The sequence below is a fragment of the Eubalaena glacialis genome, chromosome 7, assembly GCF_028564815.1.
Source record: "Eubalaena glacialis isolate mEubGla1 chromosome 7, mEubGla1.1.hap2.+ XY, whole genome shotgun sequence".
In the NCBI taxonomy this organism is placed as follows: Eukaryota; Metazoa; Chordata; class Mammalia; order Artiodactyla; family Balaenidae; genus Eubalaena; species Eubalaena glacialis.
Genome location: NC_083722.1, coordinates 29739053 through 29760229, shown reverse-complemented (window position 1 = coordinate 29760229; position 21177 = coordinate 29739053). Strand labels below are relative to the sequence as shown.

The following is a 21177-nucleotide window of genomic DNA, read 5'->3' as shown; positions in this document are numbered from 1 at the left end:
CGTCCTCTTTGCTTGGTACATTCCATGCATGCCTGCATCCGGGTACTATCAACCCTCTACTGCAAGGTTGTTGTACAATGTGCAGAATTGCTTCCCCCGGTAGCCTGTGAGCTCCTCCAGATCAGGGATTGGTCGCATTAGTCTTTTTATTATTGCTGCTTAACAAAGAGCCCGGCATATAGCAAGCACTCGTAAATGTTTCTTGAAGGAGGATGAAGGATCCTGCCTTCTTTTTGGTTTGGGCCACCAGGTGGCCCTGAAACCCATGCGCGGACCCTCCGCCACCAGGTTCTCAGTACACAAAGCGGGTGGGGCTTGACCTCTTGGGCTTTAGTGCCTACATCCCAACTGCCTGGGTCTGAATCCCAGCCTCGGTGTGACCTACAAACTATGGAGACCTTCTGTGCCTCATTTTCTTACCTGTAAAATGGGTCTGAGGATGGTAATAATATTACTTAGGGTTAAATGAGAAATATATGTCCAACAGCATATTTGCACGTGGCTAAATGCAAACATTAGCATATTCATTTTGCATCCCTGGCATCATGCATTGCCCGTTGTAGGTAAGTAGTCGCTCAATAATGCTAACTAAATAAAAGCTAAGGTGTCAATCAGGTCCTTGACATAGGAACAGGAGGACTTTTCCTTTGTGGACTGAAGTGACTCCGAGGGCACCATCTCCTCTGTTCCTATGTAGTTCTGCTGAACAGATCTTCGGGCTTCATAAGGACTCGCCTTTCCCCTGAGCACTATAATTAGCATTTCTCCTACATTTCTTAAGGAACTTTGTGTTAGCTGCCCTCCTTCCCCTCTTCGGATGATTAGTAATCTGGTAATACCTAGGGCATCCCTGTGGTTTACCATCATGGCCTCTCTCAGGGTGACAGCTCCCTAACATAACAAGCTGCTAATAAGTACTGGGGCGTTCCGGAGCCTTTCCTCATTAACTTCTAAATAACAGCCCTTTCTCCTGGAGGCATCTTCTCAAAGACCCCCAAAAGTTACTCTAAAGGAAAGACTCATATGCTAATGGGGAGAAATGTTTTGGAGAAAAGAGTTTTAATGTCCTCCAAATCAGATCCCCTGGGCAGTAAACCACTCTGACTACCCCCGCACCTTCTGGCTGCCAAGCTTCAAATAAGAGTGAGTGAGCCTGCATTCTATCATCAGTTAGGGCTTGGATGATTCAGAGTATGGTTTTCAGTATAACATCTGTGTTTGAGGCAGGAGATGGTTAATAAACAATACTTAAGGGTGGGGTGGGGTGAAATCTCAGAGCAAACAGTCCTTTTCTTGGAATGCTACCTCTTCTCAGAATTGAAAATAAAAATGGGATAACTGTTTTTTTCTGAAACAAATTTTTCTCTAACTGTGGGGAAGCAGAAGCCAGTCCTTTCTCAGGAGGTGTAACAGTGAAACAGGCAGTTCTGGATGAGAAGTCCTTTTGAGACTGAATCACTGAAGCTACGGCAAAAGTCTAGCTAAGTAATAAAAAAGAAGATTTTGATATTCATTTTGTATCAGTTTTATGTTTTCTAAAAAGCTGAATGAGAACTCCTTGGACCAGGAAGGGGACTTGATGAAGCACGGCTTCTGGAAGAATCAACAAACACTCCTGATTAACATGCCCCAGGCATCTGAGAAGAGACGCGGGGTTGGTTTTCCTGCATCTGCACTTGTTGATTTTGGTCTTCATTGGCTTTAATATTAGGCAGAAACTCTTAAAGATAGAGAAATATTTCAACTGCCACTCAGACCTTCTGAATCCAAATCTTGATCACTGGTTTGGTTTAGAAAATAAAGAAGGTGATATGAGGCATAAATAATTATCTTTTATTGAGCATCTACTGTGCGCCAGCACTGTCTAGCTGGGTACTTTATGTAACCTCCAGTCCTCACAGAAAGAATAGAGTTAGGCCGGTGTTATTACCTCCATTTTACAGTTAAAACACTGAGGCTTGCATTTGCAGCAACATGGATGGACCTAGAGATTATCATACTAAGCAAAGTAAATCAGAAAGAGAAAGACAAAAACCATATGATATCACTTATATGTGGGATCTAAAATATGACACAAATGAACTTATCTATGAAACAGAAACAGACTCACAGACATAGAGAACAGACTTGTGGTTACCAAGGCGGGTGGGAGAGGGAAGGGTTGGGAGTTTGGGATTAGTAGATGCAAACTATTATATACAGGATGGATAACAACAGGGTCCTACTGTATAGCACAGGGAACTATATTCAATATCCTGTGATAAACCATAATGGAAAAGAATATGAGAAAGAATATATAACTGAATCACTTTGCTGTACATCAGGAATTAACACAACATTGTAAATCAACTATATCTCAATACAATTAAAAAAATAAAAAGCAAACAAACAAAAACACACAGAGTCTTGCAGATTGGGTGACTCATATTGACTGGTAGGTTTCAGTGGTTTGACTACCAAGCCCTGCCCTCTGAGGCACATGAGAAAAAACCATCAGTACAGTAGGCTCTGCTTTTTACTTAAATATGTACATTTATACACCAATAGAAAAAAAATCTAGATGAATATAAAGCCAGAATATCCTCAGTGGTTACATTTAAGGGGTAGGGTTATAGGTGATTTTAGTATTCTTTTTCTAATTTGTCAAGAGGAACATGCATCACTTGAATAGGAAAAAAAGAAAAGAAAAGAAACAAAACCATAGCTCTTTCCTGGGGTGACTAAATCTAAAAGGATGGCTTCCTGTCAGAAAGAAGCTACACCCTTAGATATTTTAGGTCCAATTCAGGGACAATGTTGGATTTGAGACTTTGCTTTAGAGCACTAATTTTAGGAGAAAGGTATGCTTAGTTTCAGTTTAAAAGTTTGGGGTAGGTTTTCTTCCTGAAAGAATCAGTGGTTTGTGGTTATTAAATTTCAAATTAGTACCCATGAGCCAGGCACTGTGCTAGGCAATTAAGGGAGTCCCAGTGTGTGTGTGTATGTGTGTGTGTGTGCTGTGTGTGTATGGGGTGGGGGTGAGGTGCAGGATGACAAACAAAAGAGAAAAACATGCTTCAAAGAGTGCCCAGTTTTGGGGTCTAGCTGAAGATAGACATAACCTACTCTAGTTCAGGTCAAACTAGGAGACACTAACTAGTCCAATCCCGGTGTTTTACATACAAAGAAACTGAGGCCCAGAGAGGGGAAGCAACTTGCCTGGAGCCACACAGTAAACTAGTGGCCTCGTTGGGACCAGAAGACCTTGTGCCCTGATCACCAGGCAATCAGGTTTGTAGTGAGGCCTGCCCTATAGGTGAGGAGCATCTGTGCTCCTGTGAAGAATGTGGATCCTGGACAGGGGATCTAGGGGCTTCCCAGGGCCATGGGAAGGGCCTGAGTTTACAATCAGAAGGATCCACTCTAGCTGGTCATTACGTGTCTGGAACCTAAATCTCCTAATCAATGGAAAGGAATGTACAGTCCCTATCTTGTAGGTTGATGAGGTGAGAAAATGCCAGCACAGAGCCCAACCATCAACCCTCAATGAGTTCCCCTTTCCCTTCTTCCCCAGGAACCACATTAGCTCCATTTGAAGCAAAGTAGGTTAGATTCTCAAGACTACACCCTGAGAAAGGAAAGAGCCCAGAGATCTGAAAGCCGGTGACTGCGTCCTCCTGCATTGCCAAGGCAAGGCCAGTGGTGCAGGCTCTGACTCCATGGGGTTTCTCATCCTTGGCACCATTGACACTTGGGACCTGGTAATTCCTGGTTGTGACTGCTCTTCTGTGCATCATAGGATGTTTAGCAGCTTCCCTGGCCTCTACTCACCAGATGCCAGTAGCAGCGCCCTCTCCCCTAACTTGTGACAAGCAAAAATACCTCCAGACATTGCCAAGTGTGCTCTGGGGAGGGGGGAACTGCCCCCAGTTGAGAACCACTGGGCTACATAAAGGGCAAGCATGCACAGGCAGGGGTCTGCCTTACCTAGGAGATGGGACAAAACCACGCCCTCAGAAAGAATCAGGGTTGAAAATTATCTACTTTAAGGCAAATAACTGTAACTCTGAGACTTCTTGCTAAGCAGGCAGGTGTATCTAACAGTATACATAGTCTTTGTTTGTTCGGTTTACAAAGATATGTGAATTCTTCATCAATGCATTCAATGTGTTATATGTATGCATCACCGCATTTGCCTTTCATCTTATTCTCCAGTTCATCTAGTTGGGGGTCTTCCCATGATGCTCTTGCTGGTTTCTGGAGCCTGAAGCCCCACCCTTCCCCCCAATGCCCACAGGACTGTGTGTTCCTCTCTGATGGTGCTGACTTTTCCCGCAGTGTATATCGCCACAACAGCCTATCCACCAGAACATCCATTCACCCTTCCACCCATTCAAACACCTACTAAGAACCATGTGCCGAGTACTACGTGCTGAAGGTATGGCTGGCTTCTACCATAAGCATACAAAACCCCATGTAGGGGTTCTTTTCCATTTTCCCCCCCAATAGAATGAAGCTTCTTCTGCTAAAGGTCCAGTACTCTTCGTCTTTTAAAATTTCCCATAGTTCTATGTACATGAGGAGGGGGGTCCTTAACAAGACATTCCTCTGGTTTCTGATTAATTTCTCTAGCTTTATTTCTTAAGTAAGCTTTTTTTTTTTAAATGTGATTTTATTATAAGCAGCCACCCATCTTCTACAGAAGAATTACACATTTTAGGTAAATATGACCAAACATTTCCCATGTTGCTAAAAGGAAAACAGAGCTTCTTGCTTTTCTGAAAAAAGAACTACTATAATTGGCTGCAAGTCACTGGTGTGCTGGGACACTGGCTTCTTTTACCTTCTGATGGTCATTAAGATCTCTGGGAGGATGACCATGAGGCTCTCGAATCCGAACACAGAGGAATAATTCATAAGAAGTCTTTTATTTCTCCAAGTTCTCTTTCTGCAGAAAAGTGCCTTTTTCTCAACCATGGGATACAACTTAGTTAGAAATGTATTTACGTTGAAGAACTAGGACCCTGAAAAGTCTAATATTGACTTTGGACATTTAGAACAGAGAATCCAAGGTGACAACACTAAAACCCTCGACACAGCAGTCTTCATAATCATAACGTATGAAAATTCATTACCACCACCACTAGCCAATACAATCTGTTCTTGGAGAAAGATAACAGGACAGGACAGACAGAGAAATAACTAGTAAACAAAAAGCCGGGAACACAGGTCTTGCCTATTCTTTAACACTGTCAAATTTACCAAAGCAAAGCTAGCAATTCTAGTGGGGGTATAAATAAGTACCTGATTTTTGGATGGCAATTTGGCAAGACTTCAATTGTCCATATCCTTTGAACTTTCCACTACATTTCTGAGATCAGCACACACACACACAAATCTTATACATGGGGAAGTAAAACCTTAAAAATGTAATGCCCTACAGCGTTTATTCCAACTCCAGAATAGCCAACACACATATACAACACAAATGAAAACTCTACAGATGTCAAACAATAAGAGAATATCATTGATGGGTTTATATTCAGTTATTAACATGATATTTACAAAATAGATCTTTATGATTTAGGAAACTGTTTACAATGTAATTTTAATTTAAAAAAAGAATATAAAATTGCCAGGTAAAAATTCATACTGAAAAGACTATTAAGTAATATTAAGTAATAAGGGTGATGGAATTATGGGTGGTTTTTTTCCCCATAATTCTTCACATTTTTTACAATAAAATGTATTGCTTTACTAATAAGAAATAATTTAAAGAGGATATTTAAGAAGAGTTTGTATGACCATGAAAAGTGTTTACGTTTAATATTAAGCAAAATGGTATATAGAGAATTAAGAGAATTATCTGTGATCCCAGATGCGTAAAAGAAAAGAGGAACCAGGAGGAGGGGGAGGAGGAGGGGGAGGAAGGGGAGGTGGAGGAGGAGAACAAGGGGGTGGGGGGAGGAGAAGAGAACAACAAGAACAAGGAGAAACAAAATAAAAAGAAATACAAGTGTTTACAACGTTTATCTCCTTTAGAGAGCTTTGTATAGTTAGAAACTAAAGGTAATTTTTTATCCTTCTTTCTACTTTTCTTTTCCAATATTTTAAATCAATGAGAATGCTTATTGCAAAAAAATCAACAATTTTTAAAATAGTAAAGCCTGAAAATCATTTTCTTCAATTTTGGCTCCTGGACCACTAAATAAAATATCATCCTGGTAGATCAAGATCTTTAATTGAGAGCTCAGAGAACACAGTCTATTTAAATCCATTTGAAAGTGGGTATCATCTTTGCCTTTCTTCTGTGGATTTCGTGTCTGCTGCTGAAACCACCATCTCCTACTTGTTCTTTTACATCTCAGCTGAGATCTCCATATACCACCATGACCTATGCTAATCCTATTTTCCCGTCTGTCACTGTTAAATTCTCATCAGGCATTACTTCCCTTTTTGAAACAAAAGGCAAACCAAAACAACAGGTGAGGGACTTCCCTGGTGGTCCAGTGGTTAAGACTTAGCTTTCTGATGCAGGGGGTGAGGGTTCAATCCCTGGTAGGGGAGCTAAAATCCCACATGCCTTGGGGCCTAAAACCAAAAACAAAACAAAACATAAAACAGAAGCAATATTGCAACAAACTCAATAAAGACTTTAAAAATGGTCCACATCAAAAAAAACCAAAACAGGTGAAATGTCCACTCTCAAGTCCAGAATATCTGTCAAGAGCTGATGAATAACTCCAAGAAGTTCTGGCCAGAGATTAGGGCATGCATGCGTCTTAACTCTTCTGTCACTGGTAAAGAGGAAAGAAAATGCTCTTTCATAAGTAACAGTACTCTGTCAAATTCTTCCTGTTTAACTTTTAGAATGAGAGGGTATGGCAGTCAAAATAATGATACTCTCCTCCCTGCAAAAAATGCCCACATCCTAATCCCCAGAACCTCTGAATATGTTAGGTTACATGGCAAAGGGGAATTAAGGTTGCAGGTGGAATTAAAGTTGCTAAATAGTTGACTTTAAAATAAGGAGATTATCCTGGATTATCCAGGTGGGCCCAGTGTCGTCACAAGGGTCCTTAAAAGTGGGAGAGGTTGGCAGAAAAGAAGGTCAGGGTGATGAAATGTGAAAATTCAACCCATCATCGCTGGCTTTGAAGATGCAGGAAGGTCCAAGGAATATGGGAGACCTCTAAAATCTGGAAAACGTAAGGAGACAGATTCTCCCTGGAGCCTCCAGAAAGGAATACAGCCCTAAACACATTAATCTTGGCCCAGTGAGGCCATGTTAGACTTCTGACCTACAGAATTGTCAGATAATAAATGTGTGTTACTTTAAGCCAATACATTTGTGATAAATTGTTGCAGCAGCAATGGAAAACTAATGCAGAGCATATAAAGTTACAGAAAGGGAACAGAGAGCAAATAGGCCAATTTACTTTCAACTAAAGTCAAAGAAGGTGGCTTATATATCTCAAAATGGACCCAATACCAAACAGTAATTGAGGAAGAAGATAAAATCTTCTGCTTCAGATATTTTACAGTAGCATGAAGCAGGAGATTGTCAATCTTCCATCCATGATTTCTAAGCAATTTATTACTATTTTTTTTACTTGCAGTATCCTTTGTTGTTATTTTACATTGATGTTGCATAGTTGTTTAAAAATTCAAAAATTACAGGAAAATGTAATTTTGACAGTCCAAATGTCTGTTACTTTATATCCATTCCCTCCCCTGCTCAGGAAGTATTAAAAACTCTTGTTCATAATTAGATGTGACCTCATACATTTTTCTATAAGCAATGTTTTTAAGCAACTATATCCTTGTTTGATAAAGAAAAAATATTTACTTCATTCTGAAATAGGCTAAGGGCAATTAGAACATTATCTTACAGCAGTAATTCTTAACTAGGGCAAGTTTGTTCCCCAGATGACATTTGGCAATGTCTGGAGGCATTTTTGGTTGTCACAACTTGGAGGCCACTGCTACTGGCATCTGGTGGGCAGAGGCCAGGGATGCCACTAAACATCCTCCAATGCATAGGACAGACCCACAACATAGACATATATGGCTCAAAATATAAATAATGCCGAGATTGAGAAACCCTGGTATAAAGGGATGCAGGTGAAACCATATTCTTGTTTAATAATAAAGAAATATTTATTCCATTCTGAAACAGCCTATAGGGAGGCAGATGCCTGGTCAATACAAGGAAGAACTTTTAAAATAATCAGGCCATTTATGATGTATACCTCACAATGTAGAGAGACTTCTCTGTCATGAGAAGGATTCTAGCAAGGCTAACTAGTCCCATGCCAGGGATGCTGAAAAAGGTAGGGGTGCATAGCTGGGGTTGGACTCAGAGGTTCCACCTTTAGTGAAGATATATGATTCCATTTAAAAGCATCGGCAAAAATTTCCTACTTCATACTTGCTAATATTGAGACTAGGAAAGAGAAAAGATAATACCTACTGTAGTAATATTATTTTCTTTCTACCATACTAGCTAATGGAATCAAAACTTAATATGGACATTATCCCAAACACGTAACATGCAAGTGACTTCTGCAAAAAAATCTAAAACCTCTTATCTTGGGCACAGTTGATACAACTCGTGTGTAATCGTTTCACAACCTAAGAAAAGAGATATGGCCAAAAAAACAAAAGAAGCAGTTCCCTGTTGTGGAAGCAATTTAATTTTATAAGTATTTATAAATACAAGTACTTAACGGCTCCAAGTAAAATAAAATTACTTGACTCTACTCACATTTTGGACACGGGAACACATTTGCCTCCAGTTTGCTAATGTCTAGATGTTTGGCGCCCTATACGGCTGGCTTTCAAGTCACAAATGGGAAATTATCTAAGCTCCCTGGGCAGTTTGCTGCCATACTGGAAGCATTCTGGTACATTCCACGCCAGTTAAACCACATCTTATGGAACTGGTGGAGCTTTAAGGACTTTGACAAATGAAAGTTTATTCAAAGAGACAATAACCCAACAATAACCAGACTGATGAGGGGACAAGGCAACAAGTCACATGAGGAGTTGTTAAAGGAACCAGGGATGTTTACTCTGGGGAAAACCCAGATGGCAACGTGACAGCTCCAGTTCTATGGAAAAGGGATGTGTTCTATATGCACCCAGACTGTAGAACTCTGTTAGCTGGAGCTTTTCGACAAGTACCATATTCTCTCTAGCAGAGGAGCAGTTTAAGTGCAGGTCTGGGGAACACCATCAAGGATATTGGAAAAGGAATTCCTGTGGATTGGAATGTGGATTAGACAGGCCGGACTAGATAACCCTAAACCTGAGGTTCAAGATCAGAAGTCTATAAGGTTCCCAGCCAGGTAACTTAAATGAGCTCAACAGGACGTGTGTGATAGAAAAAGCAGTGGTGGGTCTGTGCAGATGGGGTCATCTGAAAGGGCCCGCCTCTACTCCAGTTAATTGCTGCCATGTTGGAATGAGAGCTCCATGTTACCAGGTCCAGTAAAGCTGGAAAACCATATTTGTGTGTAAAACCGGCTGATTTTTAAAGAGCACCTAATTCAATATTTCAAAGCATTATATAAGTCAAACAGAATAGATTTGTGGCCTCCAGGAGAAACTGTAGCCTCTCTCTTAAAGATGCCCTAACCACCCCCAACCCTAAGGGCCTATGATGGTAAATATGGCAGGAGAGAAAGTGTACAGATTCTAGAATTACGGTCACATTTTGTCTGCAATTTGAATCACCAGCCTGGCCACTTCAAGCTGAAATTCAGACGCACTGACCAACAAATAATTAATGGGGTCTGACAAGGGAAGATAACCGGGCGACCATTAAGTCACTAAGAACTGCATCTTCCACTGCACACGATGTAAATGAGGAAGGGCTTCTATTTTCTTCTAAACAGAGGCATCTCCTTCTAGTAAGTTGCATTGCAAAATGAGGCAGGAAGGAGAAACAGGGTTGCCTCACTGTGGCAGGTATCTGCCTGGCCCGCTGAGAAGGTCAGTCCTACCCCAGTGGGTAAACAACTTCAAAACTCTTGCCTGCCCTCCTAAAATTGAGTCAGAGATCAACTAGGGAAAGTTAAAGAGTTTCCTTAGAGAAAGGATGCTTCGCTAAGGGAAAAAATCCTATTCAACTCTGGTTCCCAGCCCCCTCCAGAAATTCTGCTGCCACATATAGATTTCCAATTGTCAACATCTTTGCACACACAGATATCTGTACCCAGCCATATCCAGGACAAAGGCAAATCTGCTAACTTAAAAAAAAATAGTTCCAGTTTCCAGCTTCTATTTTGAATTTTATCTGATCACATTCAAGTTTTAAAAGTAAGCTGGCTATACAATACAGTATTGTTAACTATAATCACTATGCTGTACATAATATCCCCAGAGCTTATTTATTTTATAACTGGAAGTTTGTGCCTTTTGATCACCCATCGCTCATTTCTGAATCTTACTTAATGGTGAATATCAAAGTTTAATGAACTACTTTTTATTCCACATTAAAATTTTTGATGGAAGAGGAAAAGAAAAGTAAGCCGGCTATTACGTTAGCATTAATTTCCCTGCATTCTATGATGGTGTGTTTTATTAGTAACTCTTGGTTAAGGTTTTTCCAATGCTCTGAGCAGAGCAATATATTTTTTTATGTATAATAAACTATATTTATGGAAAAGAATAAAGAAAAAGACATTGAGAGTATTATTAAAATTTTTGCAAATGAAGCACGGGGAATTCAAAGTAGCATCATATTAGCAAATTAGAATAGTAAAATCTTGCATTACTTTAAAGAGCATAGTCATTAGCTTATTTCTTTTTACAAGATGAGCGGGGCAGATGTAGCAATGTCATCTCATTAGGGAGATGGGAAATTTGAGAGAGAAACATTGACTTCCCATTCTGCCCAGAAACACAGCTTCTGCCCACCTACTGCTCCCACCCTCCGCCATGTCCCCATAATAAATAACCCTGGTGCTGATCTCCTCACCTCTCCTCTTCTCGCCCTATAATCCATCCCCGACAGGGCACCAGAGGAACCCCTGAGAAAAATGTAAATCTATCAAGTCACGCCTCTGCTCTAGGCTATCCACTGCATTTGAAACAGAAGTCCAGACTGTTTACCTCAGCCTCCAAATCTCTACATGACCTGGACCCCCGTCCCTCAACCTCACGCCTCTGACCCCCTCCTCCCTCACCCGCTCCAGACACACTTCCCTCCAGTTGTGCCTGGAACACGTCAAGCTTGTTCCCAGCACTGTGTGCCTGTGGTTCCCTTCACCAGAGCTGCCTGCCCATCTTCTGGGGGCTCATCCCAAAGCCATCTCTCAGAAAAGTCTCTCCTCAAAACCCAATCCAAGAGGCCGGGCTCCTCCCAACTGCCCATCTCACACACACACACACACACACACACACACACACACACACACACATACTCCACAATACTCTATCACAGCACTCTGTTTCCTTTTCTTCAAGACATCTAGTCCTTTCTGAATTGACCTTGCTCATCCCTCAGTTTTATATAGAATGTGAACTCCATGAGAACAGAGAACGCATCTGCCCTACTCACTGTGCTACACTCAACGCCTGGCACATTGTAGGTGCTCAATAAAGATTTCTTGAAGTCAATGAAGGAATGAACGAAGCTTGTACTAGGAATCAACTAGCTCACTTAATTCAATTGGTACCTATTTGTATAGTAGATTTTTTCTTTCTCTTCAACGGCTACCTTTATTTTTTTAAATTACAAGCCTATATATATTAGACTGTGTCTATTAGTGTGTTGTGAGTCACTCCTGTAATGTGGAGCAAAGTGACAAGATACAGAACAGGTGCCTGGCTTCATAGAGAAAGGCAGTAAGAACCCACGGCCCATCCCTTCAAACTACAAAGCTTCCTCAAAATTCTGGAAATTCTGGAATAGCATGATTTTAGAGCTAAATGTTCCCCTTCAGTTTCTCTTCACTCGTTACTTTCTCTTCAATGCTTCGCTTTTATGGAAATTTCTCAATGTCTCAAGAAGTCCGTCAAGCCGATTATCAAAGGGTCTTGAAAAAAAATCAGGCTTAAGATGAGCCAAGGTGTAAATAACCTCAGGATCATCTTCCTTTCCAGGAAATATCCAGATTCCTAACTCCAGCTGACATTCCCAGGCTTATTCCAGTTGCCCGGGCACCCAGCTAGCACTTCCCTTGATGCTGTATTCTGGGAGCCTCAAAGAGGGTGGTAAATTGTGTGGGACCACAAACCTAACTGGGTGATGGAACACGTATTCCCCACAGTTGATGTGCGAAGGGCACAGACACACAGTGGAGGGGAAGTGAGGAACCAGCTGCCCAGGGTTCTCCTTGCAGGAAACTCCTCGGGGTGCTGGGCAAGCCCTTTCACACCTCAGTGTGGATTTCTCAACTGTAAATCACCTCCCCAGCCAGGGCAACAGCTCCTGCACAAACGTCTGGGAAGGGGAGCCAACGTTCAGTGCCCACGTGTGACAAGTGGAAGTGAGGCAGGAGATAGATGGGCCCCAGGCTGAACAGCTGAAGTTTGTCCCCTGTGGAGAGATTCTCTAAGAGGAAAAGCAGGAGGAGCTAAGCCCTGCCCAGATAAGAGACCACATATTTTTCATTCTAGAGGTCAAGGAGACCTTCCCGACTATACATGCACAGAAAGTCTCCTTGGAGGTCAAAAAAGGAGCAGTGTCAAACTAGCCATAGGCCTCTTCACTAGAATCCAACTTGGCTAAAAGACGCCCATGCACACATGGGAGGGCCCTGAGATAACCCAAATACAGACTCAGAACCAGGTAAAGCAAGATGATTGGCCAAGGGAAACCCAGAAGCAATGCCCCATATGAGTAGATTCAAACTACCATGAGGACGCAACTCTGTCTCTGAGCCCGCCTGTGTGTGTATCCACACGTACTCTTTTTTCCTCCTAATACACACTTCGCTTGTTTCACTACTTTCCGTTTCTCTGTGGAAATTCATTTTCTGCAAAGCCACACAGGCCAAGGCCTTGTCACTGGCCACTGGTCTAGTGGCTAAGATTCAGAGCTCACTGCCCCCGCCTGACTTCAGTCTCTGGCGGGAACCGAAATCCTGCCTCAAGCCGCTGCAGGCCGAGGTTACCTGAGATCAGAAACAGCAGCTGGAGGAAGCCAAGTCTGCAGCTCTCTCACCAGCTTCGGCAGGGCCGCCAGAACACCGTCCCCGAGGAAATCAGCGGGTGCTGGCAGCTCACCTGTGCCTCCTGGTGGCCAGAAGGCCATCCCCGAGCCACAGTCAGCAGGACTCCCGTGTCGGCGGGATTCTGAATGCTGCTATGGCTCAGACCGTGCAGAATGTTACATGGTCACTCACTCTGCCCACCACATGCCACATGTGCTTGGGGGAGCTGGTAACCTCACCTCATATTTAATCACAAAGAATAAGCAGTTGGGGATTGGTTCAAGATGGCGGAGTAGAAGGACGTGCTCTCACTCCCTCTTGCGAGAGCACCGGAATCACAACTAGCTGCTGGACAATCATCGACAGGAAGACACTGGAACTCACCAAAAAAGAGACCCCACATCCAAAGACAAAGGAGAAGCTGCAGTGAGAAGGTAGGAGGGGCGCAATCACAATAAAATCAAATCCCATAACCGCTGGGTGGGTGACTCACAAACTGGAGAACACTTATACCACAGAACTCCACCCACTGGAGTGAAGGTTCTGAGCCCCACGTCAGGCTTCCCAACCCAGGGGTCTGGCAACTAGAGGAGGAACTCCTAGAGAATCAGACTTTGAAGGCTAGTGGGATTTGATTGCAGGGCTTCGACAGGACTGGGGGAAACAGAGATTCCACTCTTGGAGGGCACACACAAAGTAGTGTGTGCATCAGGACCCAGGGGGAAAGAGCAGTGACCTCACAGGAGAGTGAACCACACTTAGCTGCTAGTGTTGGAGGGTCTTCTGCAGAGGTGGGGGGGTGGCTGTGGCTCACCACGGGGACAAGGACACTGGCAGCAGAAGTTCTGGGAAGTACTCCTTGGTGTGAGCCCTGCCAGAGTCCGCCATTAGCCCCACCAAAGAGCTGGGTAGGCTCCAGTGCTGGGTGGCCTCAGGCCAAACAACCAACAGGGAGGGAACCCAGCCCCACCCATCAGCAGACAAGCAGATTAAAGTTTTACTGAGCTCTGCCCACCAAAGCAACACACAGCTCTACCCGCCACCAGTCCCTCCCATCAGGAAGCTTGCACAAGCCTCTTAGATAGCCTCATCCCCCAGAGGGCAGACAGCAGAAGCAAGAACAACTACAATTCTGCAGCCTGTGGGATGAAAACCACATTCACAGAAAGATAGACAAGATGAAAAGGTAGAGGACTATGTACCAGATGAAGGAACAAGATAAAACCCCAGAAAAACAACTAAATGAAGTGGAGATAGGCAACCTTCCAGAAAAAGAATTCAGAATAATGATAGTGAAGATGATCCAGGACCTCGGAAAAAGAATGGAGGCAAAGATTGAGAAGATGCAAGAAATGTTTAACAAAGACCTAGAAGAATTAAAGAACAAACACCTAGAAGAATTACAGAACAAACAATACAGTAACTGAAATGAAAAATACACTACAAGGAATCAATAGCAGAATGACTGAGGCAGAAGAACGGGTAAGTGACCTGGAAGACAGAATGGTGGAATTCACTGCAGTGGAACAGAATAAAGAAAAAAGAATGAAAAGAAATGAAGCCAGCCTCAGAGACCTCTGGGACAACATTAAATGCACCAACATTCGCATGATAGGGATCCCAGAAAGAGAAGAGAGAGATAAAGGACCCAAGAAAATATTTGAAGAGATTATAGTCAAAAACTTCCCTAACATGGGAAAGAAAATAGCCACCCAAGTCCAGGAAGCACAGAGAGTCCCAGGCAGGAGAAACCCAGGAGAAACATGCCAAGACACATGGTAATTAAATTGACAAAAATTAAAGACAAAGAAAAATATTAAAAGCAACAAGGGAAAAATGACAAATAACATACAAGGGAACTCCCATAAGGTTAACAGCTGATTTCTCAGCAGAAACTCTACAAGCCAGAAGAGGGTGGCACGATATATTTAAAGTGATGAAAGGGAAGAACCTACAACCAAGATTACTCTACTGGGCAAGGATCTCATTCAGATTTGACAGAGAAATCAAAAGCTTTACAGACAAGCAAAAGCTACAAGAATTCAGCACCACCAAACCAGCTCTATAACAAATGCTAAAGGAACTTCTCTAAGTGGGAAACACAAGAGAAGAAAAGGACCTACAAAAACAAACCCAAAACAATTAAGAAAATGGTAATAGGAACATACATATTGATAATTACCTTAAATGTGAATGGATTAAATGCTCCAACCAAAAGACACAGACTGGCTGAATGGATACAAAAACAAGACCCTTATATATGCTGTCTACAAGAGACCCACTTCAGACATAGGGACACACACAGACTGAAAGTGAGGGGATGGAAAACATATTCCATGCAAATGGAAATCAAAAGAAAGCTGGAGTAGCAATACTCCAGATAAAATAGACTTTAAAATAAAGAATGTTATAAGAGACAAGGAAGGACACTACATAATGATCAATGATCATGGGATCAATTCAAGAAGAAGATGTAACAATTATAAATATATATGCACCCAACATAGAAGCACCTCAATACATAAGGCAAATGCTAACAGCTATAAAAGAGGAAATCGACAGTAACACAACAATAGTGGGGGACTTTAACACTTCACTTACACCACTGGACAGATCATCAAGACAGAACATTAATAAGGAAACACAAGCTTTAAATGACACAATAGACCAGATAGATTTAGTTGATATTTATAGGGCATTCCATCCGAAAACAGCAGATTGCACTTTCTTCTCAAGTGCGCACGGAACATTCTCCAGGATAGATCACATCTTGGGTCACAAATCAAGCCTTGGTAAATTTGAGAAAATTGAAATCATATCCAGCATCTTTTCCGACCACAACGTTATGAGACTAGAAATCAACTACAGGGAAAAAAAACGTAAAAAACAAATACACGGAGGCTAAACAATACGTTCCTAAATAACCAAGAGATCACTGAAGAAATCAAAGAGGAAATCAAAAAATACCTAGAGACAAATGACAATAAAAAAACGATGCTCCAAAACCTATGGGATGCAGCAAAACCAGTTCTAAGAGGGAAGTTTATAGCAATACAAGCCTACCTCAAGAAACAAGAAAAATCTCAGATAAACAATCTACCTTTACATCTAAAGGTTCTTTGACAATATAAATAAAATTGATAAACCTTTAGTCAGACTCATCAAGAAAAAGAGGGAGAGGACTCAAATCAATAAAATTAGAAATGAAAAAGGACACCGAAGAAATACAAAGCATCATAAGAGACTACTACAAGCAACTCTATGCCAATAAAATGGACAATCTGGAAGAAATGGACAAATTCTTAGAAAGGTATAACCTTCCAAGACTGAACCAGGAAGAAATAGAAAATATGAACAGACCAATAACAAGTAATGAAATTGAAACTGTGATTAATAACCTTCCAACAAACAAAAGTCCAGGACCACAGGGCTTCACAGGTGAATTCTATCAAACATTTAGAGAAGAGCTCACACCCATCGTTCTCAAACTCTTCCAAAAAATTGCAGAGGCAGGAACACTCTCAAACTCATTGTACAAGGTCACCATCACCCTGACACCAAAACCAGACAAAGATACCACAAAAAAAGAAAATTACAGACCAATATCAGTGATAAATATAGATGCAAAAATCCTCAACAAAATACTAGCAAACAGAATCCAACAACACATTAAAAGGATCATACACCATGATCAAGTGGGATTTATCCCAGGGATGCAAGGATTCTTCAATATACGCAAATCAATGTGATACACCATATTAAGAAACTGAAGAATGAAAAACATGTGATCATCTCAATAGATGCCGAAAAAGCTTTTGACAAAATTCAACACCCATTTATGATAAAAACTCTCCAGAAAGTGGGCACAAAGGGAACCTACCTCAACGTAATAAAGACCATATAGGAGAAACCCACAGCAAACATCATTCTCAATGGTGAAAAACTGAAAGCATTTCCTCTAAGGTCAGGAATAAGACAAGGATGTCCACTCTTGCCACTATTATTCAACATAGTTTTGAAAGTCCTAGCCACGGCAATCAGAGAGGAAAAAGAAATAAAAGGAATACAAATTGGAAAAGAACAAGTAAAACTGTCACTGTTTGCAGATGACATGATACTAAACATAGAGAATCCTAAAGATGACACCAGAAAACTACTAGAGCTAATCAATGAATTTGGTAAAGTTGCAGGATACAAAATTAATGCGCAGAAATCTCTTGCATTCCTATACAGTAACAATGAAAGATCAGAAAGAGAAATTAAGGAAACAATCCCGTTCACCATTGCAACAAAAAGAATAAAATACCTAGGAATAAACCTACCTAAGGAGGTAAAAGACCTGTACTCAGAAAACTATAAGACACTGATGAAAGAAATCAAAGATGACACAAACAGATGGAGAGATATATGATGTTCTTGGATTGGAAGAATCAGTCTTGTGAAAATGACTATACTACCCAAAGCAATCTACAGATTCAATGCAATCCCTATCAAATTACCAATGGCATTTTTTACAGAACTAGAACAAGAAATATTAAAATTTGTATGGAGACACAAAAGACCCCGAATAGCCAAAGCAGTCTTGAGGGAAAAAAGCGGAGCTGGAGGAATCAGACTCCCTGACTTCAGACTATACTACAAAGATACAGTAATCAAGGCAATATGGTATGGCACAAAATCAGAAATATAGATCAATGGAACAAGATGGAAAGCCCAGAGATAAACCCACGCACCTATGGTCAACTAGTCTATGACAAAGGAGGCAAGGGTATACAATGGAGAAAAGACAGTCTCTTCAATAAGTGGTGCTGGGAAAACTGGACAGCTACATGCAAAAGAATGAAATTAGAACACTCCCTAACACCATATAGAAAAATAAACTCAGAATGGATTAAAGATCTAAATGTAAGAGCAGACATGATAAAACTCTTAGAGGAAAACATAGGAAGAACACTCTTTGACATAAATCACAGCAAGATCTCTTTTGACCCACCTCCTACAGTAATGGAAATAAAAACAAGAGTAAACAAATGGGACCTAATGAAACTTAAAAGGTTTTGCGCAGCAAAGGAAACTATAAACAAGAGAAAAAGACAACCCTCAGAATGGGAGAAAATATCTGCAAACGAATCAACGGACAAAGGATTAATCTCCAAAATATATAAACAGCTCATGCAGCTCAATATTAAAAAACAAACAACTCAATCAAAAAATGGGCAGAAGACCTAAATAGACATTTCTCCAAAGAAGACATACAGATGGCCAAGAGGCACATGAAAAGCTGCTCAACATCACTAATTATTAGAGAAACGCAAATCAAACTACAATGAGGTATCACCTCACAGCAGTTAGAATGGGCATCATCAGAAAATCTACAAACAACAGATGCTGGAGAGGGTGTAGAGAAAAGGGAACCCTCTTGCACTGTTGGTGGGAATGTAAATTGATACAGTCACTATGGAGAACAGCATGGAGGTTCCTTAAAAAACTAAAAATAGAATTACCATATGACCCAGCAATCCCACTATCAGGCATATACACAGAGAAACCCATAATTCAAAAAGACACATGCACCCCAGTGTTCATTGCAGTACTATTTACAATAGCCAGGTCATGGAAGCAACCTAAATGCCCACTGACAGATGAATGGACAAAGAAGATGTGGTACATGTATATACAATGGTATATTACTCAGCCATAAAAAGGAATGAAATTGGGTCATTTGTAGAGACACGGATAGACCTAGAGACTGTCATACAGAGTGAAGTAAGTCAGAAAGAGAAAAACAAATATGATATATTAACACATATATGTGGAATCTAGAAAAATGGTACAGATGAACTGGTTTGCAAGGCAGCAATAGAGACAGAGATGTAGAGAATAAATGTATGGACACCAATGGGGGAAAGTGGGGGAGATTGGGTGGTGGGATTATACATTAATATGTATAACATAGACAACTAATAAGAACCTGCTGTATAAAAAATAGATAAATTAAATTAAATTTAAAAAAAAAGAGAAGGCCATCCCCTTCCCCTTCCTATGGACCAGGCCAATACTTAATGCTAGGATCCCTGAGTTCCTTGTTAGCCCAAGATTAGGTCCCAGGGCTTTGTAACCGTCAACACTTTGAAGGGATGCATTTCCCGGCTCCTACTCATAGACCAACCTCCTGGCTCAGCATTCTTATTGGGGTGAAAGGTAATTTGTGCAAGACTGATTTGTTAACACAAATCCCTCTCGAACCTGAACAACTAAGTCCTTCAAGGGCTCCCAGCTCCCTTTTATGAGCCCACACACCTCTCCCTCCTCCTTCCTCTCATTTCCACAGACACCCCAGAAACCAGAGGTCTGAATGAAAGCCTGACCTTTTCGTTTTTAGAGCTAGAAAGGTCTATGAGAGGCTCCAGGTGATGATGGGGAAGAGAATGTTCTCTGCTTTCTGGTTCTGTTTGGCTTTTTAAAAACAAGCCTTGGGCTTCCCTGGTGGCGCAGTGGTTGAGAATCTGCCTGCTAATGCAGGGGACACGGGTTCGAGCCCTGGTCTGGGAAGATCCCACATGGCGCGGAGCAACTAGGCCCGTGAGCCACAACTACTGAGCCTGCGTGTCTGGAGCCTGTGCTCCGCAACAAGAGAGGCCGCGATAGTGAGAGGCCCGCGCACCGCGATGAAGAGTGGCCCCTGCTTGCCGCAACTAGAGAAAGCCCTAGCACAGAAACGAAGACCTAACACAGCCAAAAATAAATAAATAAATAAATTAATTTAAAAACAAAAACAAAAAAAAACCAAGCCTCCCCCAGACTCAGGGTAGCGCAGCCGAGATCTTATCTGGGCTGCATCCTGGAGCTCTGGGACATGCGGAGTAAGTGAGCGGAGCAGAGAGGGACGGCTTTGTCATTCAGATCATACAGCAGCTTCTCCGAACTGGGCTCCGGAAGGAGCAACCCTCGTGTGTGTGGTGTGTGTGTGTGGTGTGTGTGTGTGTGTGTGGGTGGTGTGTGTGTGTGTGTGGGTGGCGGGTGTGTGTGTGGGGGTGTGTGTGTGGTGTGTGTGGTGTGTGTGTGGGGGGGGTGTGGTGTGTGTGTGTGTGGGTGGCGGGTGTGTGTGTGGTGTGTGTGTGTGTGGTGTGTGTGGTGTGTGTGTGTGGGGTGTGTGGGTGTGTGGTGTGTGTGGTGTGTGTGGGGGTGTGTGTGTGTGTGTGTGTGTGTGTGTGTGTGTGTGTAGACCCACAGATAAGAAAACTCCCTGTGCTCCGGGTTCCCCTGTCAGGATTCCCTCTCAGCACCCAATTCTTAGGGGTTGCTCCCCGGGGAAAAGGTTTGTGAGAACTGGGTTCGAATTCCATCACCCTCCCCGCAAAGATCCCAGAGCTGTTCGGAGGGCGGCAGGGAAGGCGAGCCCAGCTCCGGCTTGGAGGTGGGTGCGGGCGGGGTCCCGGGCGGGGTCCCAGCCCTCCAGCCCCCAGCCTCCCCCATCCTCCCATCCCCATCCTCTCAGCCCGCAACCTCCCAGCCCCCCAGCCGGCGGCAGCCCCCGGCTCCCACCCGCCCCGGGGTCCCTCCTCACCCGGGCGCCGCCGGGAACCGGGAACCGGGACCGGGCGCGCCGACCCCGTCTGCTGCTTGCTCGCTGCCGGTACCGCGGGCTCTGTCGCCCGCTGTCACCGGGTCACCGTGGCCGCGGGGCGGCGGGCGAGGGGCTGCGCGCTGGCTTCGCGCTCCTTCTGCCCCGCGCGGTCTGGTCGCCCCGACTCTGACCTCCCCCGGCGCCGCAGGAGGAGGGACGGGGAGGAGCTGAGGCCACCGTCCTCCCACCAGCAGAGGCGCTGGGACGCGGGCGAGCTCGGCGCACACAGCACCCTCCCAGGGCCGGGGGTCTGCAATCTGGACCCGCGGGTTAACTTAACCCCCTTCCCCCCGCGGGACCGACCCACGCGTGCAGAGAGCGGGTGCTGCGCCCCCAGTTCCTGTTCTCAGACTCGATTCCGATCAGATCTTTCCCGGTTCCATTCACCCCCCATTGCGCCGACCTTGC

The 21177-nt window shown here is 43.0% G+C and overlaps 1 protein-coding gene across 3 annotated transcripts in view; it reads right to left on the bottom strand.

Annotated features, from left to right (window-relative positions):
* Positions 1-20965, bottom strand: part of PLA2G7 (phospholipase A2 group VII) — a 44179-nt gene extending 23214 nt beyond the window's left edge. For all 3 annotated transcript variants that reach the window (XM_061195005.1, XM_061195006.1, XM_061195007.1), the window contains exon 1: positions 20710-20965. The gene's annotated coding sequence lies outside the window, so the exon portion shown is untranslated. The remainder of the gene's footprint in view (positions 1-20709) is intronic.
* Positions 20966-21177: the final 212 nt, after the last annotated feature.